General features: G+C 38.2%; 1 pseudogene; it reads right to left on the bottom strand.

Annotated features, from left to right (window-relative positions):
- Positions 1-2,461: 2,461 nt before the first annotated feature.
- On the bottom strand, positions 2,462-2,547 carry LOC118759533 (small nucleolar RNA U3; annotated as a pseudogene).
- Positions 2,548-3,676: the final 1,129 nt, after the last annotated feature.

Here is a 3,676-nt window from a genome sequence, read left to right as displayed (position 1 = left end):
TTCATACACAGCTTACACAGCTTGTTACCTTCCATTCCTCCTTAGCGAATCTATCTTCATAGGGAAACAAATCACTACTTCCCAGCTCTAGGCATTCCTGGGAATACAAAGGAAAAAATCATTCTGCTTCTCTTGGAGTAATACTTGATTTTTAATTTCTCTTTTCAGTATTTGCTGCAATTACAGTAGTCAGTTCCAACTTATCCTGCTGTTTAAATGTCAGCAGCCCTTCTTTACTTACAACTGATAGATGTATGTTTTTACATGGTTGAATAGAATATCAATTAAGGAGTTCAGACTAATTTGAAGTCAGCTTTCCAGTTTTTTTTATCAGCTTGCTGTGAGTTTAGTATTTTGTTTGTCTTGGGAGGTCAGATGTTGAACCCTGAGTAACCATTCTGCATGGATTAATAGAAGGAGTTACTGGCCTGTAGACTTACATTGTAAAAAGTGTTCAATGAAATGCGTTCAATGAAATTAAAATCCAATTTGTGGAAGTGGGTATTCCTTTAAATGTTGATGGACATGTGTAGTCATATAGGACAGGGGAGATGGATGATGTCATCACGGAAAGTTCTATTTATAGCACTGTTCTAGAGCTTGCTGCTGCCAGGGTCTTTGCCCGATGTAAGTGATGTGAGTATGGTAACACATACTCCTTCAACTAACAGTAATCCATCTATTCCTGTTTTAAGGATGAGCTGCTGTGATTTGCTTTCAGTAAAACCATGAGGAAGACAGTGAATCTATACAGTCCAGAGAGAAATAAAGAGGTCAAATGGTTGAAAATGCAAGGCAGATCAATTTGAAGTAGAAGTTGCCTCTGGGGGTTTCAGGAATTCAGAGTGAAGGAGTCTGTATTTGGGTGGTTTGTTACTGTGCTGTTCTGGCCCCATTTGAGCACAAACAGCATTATTATATAGTTTGTATACAAAAAACCCAATCATAATTAGGACAAAAAGTAGGGGAAAGCTTAGGAGCAAAATTAACATTAAAAATAATATTTAAAAAAACATAAAATTTGGGGTTGGTGCTGTGCACAGTGGATTCAGTGGATTAAGCTGCTCCCCGTGACACTGGCATCCTACACTGGATTCCTATCAGAGTCCCATCTGTTCTACTTCTAATCCAAGTCCCTGCTAATGTGACTAAGAAAGCAGTGAAACTAGGCCCAAGTGTTTGGGACCGTGCCAACATGTATTGGACCAGGATGGAGTTCCTGGCCCTTCATTTCATCCTAGCACAATCTTGATTTTTGTATTCATTTGGGGAGTCATTCAGTTGTTAGAAGATTTGCATCTCTCCCTCTTATTGTCATTTTGCCTTTCAAATAAATAAATCTTTTTTTGTTATTGTTGATTACATTGCGTTATGTGACACAGTTTCATGGGCTCTGGGATTCCCCCAACCCCTCCCTGTGCCCTCCCCCCATGGTGGATTCCTCCACCTTGTTGTAGTATTACAGTTCAAGTTAAGTTGAAATTCTTTCTTTGCGGGCATGTGCCAAGCATAGAGTCCGGCATCTTATTGTCCAGATAAGTTCGATGGTTTCTTGGGGAGACCATCTCTGGTCTGGGGGTATAGCTTGCGGAGTGTCATCCTAATCAATTGAAGGCCCCAGCACAACATCAAAAACAATTTACAACATTATGGGGTTGACTGACATGGGGTTGAGTAACAAATATGTTGAAAAGGTGGGTTCTTGGCCACATCCTGTGACTACTTCATTGACATTTCATTTTTTGTTTGTACACAGAACCGGCTGCTATACACCTTGAAGTGGCTGTGGGTACTGTTTAGCTGTTTCGTGACTATTTTCATTTTAGTATTTGGCAGTTTGTGGTGTTGAAGCATAATTTTGCTGAACTTGGCAGATTTTAGGATAGTCTAGATTGGCTTATAAATCTAACAGGGCATTTGTCAGCAGTTGAGGTGCAGAACAGTGTTAGGAGGGGTGTGCACAGAAATCTTCAATACCCTAGTGAGGAGTAACTAATCTTTGTGTCCTACCTAGTAAGGTTTATGTGGATCCACGCTGACCATTTCCTGTCTGGTTCTAAGCTTTCCTTGTATTTCTCTGTCTATCCTAATTTCAAATAAATAAATCTTTAAAAAATAAAAATTAACCTGAATATGTTACCCAAAACTAAGCCTCATGAACAGTTTTCTGGATTGCATTCAAATATGTTTTTAACAAGATATTTAAGATTTTTTATAAAAAAAAAAAACCCAATCTAGGATACTGTTCACTTTTCCTTAGGAATTGCGTAATTGTTGAGGAGAAAAATGAGCAGTCTTCATGTAGGAAGTAAATGCAAGAGGTGGGGCATGCTAAAACGCTTTGCTTTTCGTTACAACGCTGCTGCCCATTTTTTTGATGCTGCTTAGACTTGTCATGTGCCTCCATTAGCTATGCTTGCATTTTGTTGCCATTCATTCTTCCCCTTGTATTTCTTGTGAAGCTGTAGGAAAGTTGGGCATTTCTCTACACGATCAGAGAAACCTCTCTAGTCATACTATAGAAATGATCCCTGGAAGTATAGTCTTAATTTGGGCAGTTCTAATTGGTTGTCTGCTGTGGGTGGGTGATTAGGCTGTTTCACAGTTCAGTTGAATGATTGTTTTTGTTCAAAGTGATGAAAAGAGAATTTACTATGTTCCAACCTCAGTTCTGAGCACTAAATGTGCTTAGTCAGATTGACTATGGAGGATGATCGCTAACATGGTCAACTCGGAGGCTGACAGTATAGGTTCCCACTCTCACATTATCTACTTACTAGTTGTGCCCTGTCTTCTAATTAAAAAATTAAAAGCAGTTCATGGTATTTGATTATCTGTTTGTTAGGATTAAATGAACTTTGTACACATTGCTTGGAATATCACTTCTAGATAAAAATCCAAAGTCATTAAAAAAATTTTTTTTTGAATTTTTGAGGTATGTGGTGAAATTTTGTATGACTGGGATTTCCCCCAAACTCCCACCCCCGATGTATTTTCCCAATTTTACTACAATGGTATAATCCTTCGTAAGGAATCATAATTCCATCAGTCTCTTATTTAAATGTACCCCATCATTGCTGGTACAAAGACAGTCCAGCATCCCATTGTCTACACATGTCTAACAGTTTCATTCGGAATCTGTCTTTCATCTGGAAGCAGGGATGCATGTTCCATTGCACTGCCACATGTAGATATGGTAGATTCTAGTACTCCATCAGTATACATGTCCATACTTGAGAAGCTTTGAAACAAGGTCAACCACTGGTATGAGTTAGAATAACAACTAACTCAACAAATTATAGCACCATGAAAAAACATGCTACTGGTAACCAACACATGGGTGACAAAACGGAAATACAGGAGTCTCTTGGGAAAAATGATGCCATCGTATAATCCTTGAGCCAGCAATGAATTCGACAAGAGACCATATGTTCTCTCTTATGTAAGGAAAACAGCATGGAAAGTGTAATTTTAATAATCTGATCCATACTGTTTTTTTTTTTTTGGCTGCATCCCATGTGTTTTGATGTTTTTAATTTCAGTTTTATTTATTCAAATACTTTCTTTTCTCTTGTCGAATCCAGAGTCATTTTTAATCTTACTCCTATTTTCCTGGTATGTATTTAAGGAATTGGGTTTGTCATGTTCCCATGGCTGGAGAGTGATATATGAAGGG

This window comes from Ochotona princeps, chromosome 4 (genome assembly GCF_030435755.1).
Source record: "Ochotona princeps isolate mOchPri1 chromosome 4, mOchPri1.hap1, whole genome shotgun sequence".
Taxonomy (NCBI): Eukaryota; Metazoa; Chordata; class Mammalia; order Lagomorpha; family Ochotonidae; genus Ochotona; species Ochotona princeps.
The sequence above is the reverse complement of the archived record's forward strand: the minus strand, read 5'-3'. Positions and strand labels throughout refer to the sequence as shown.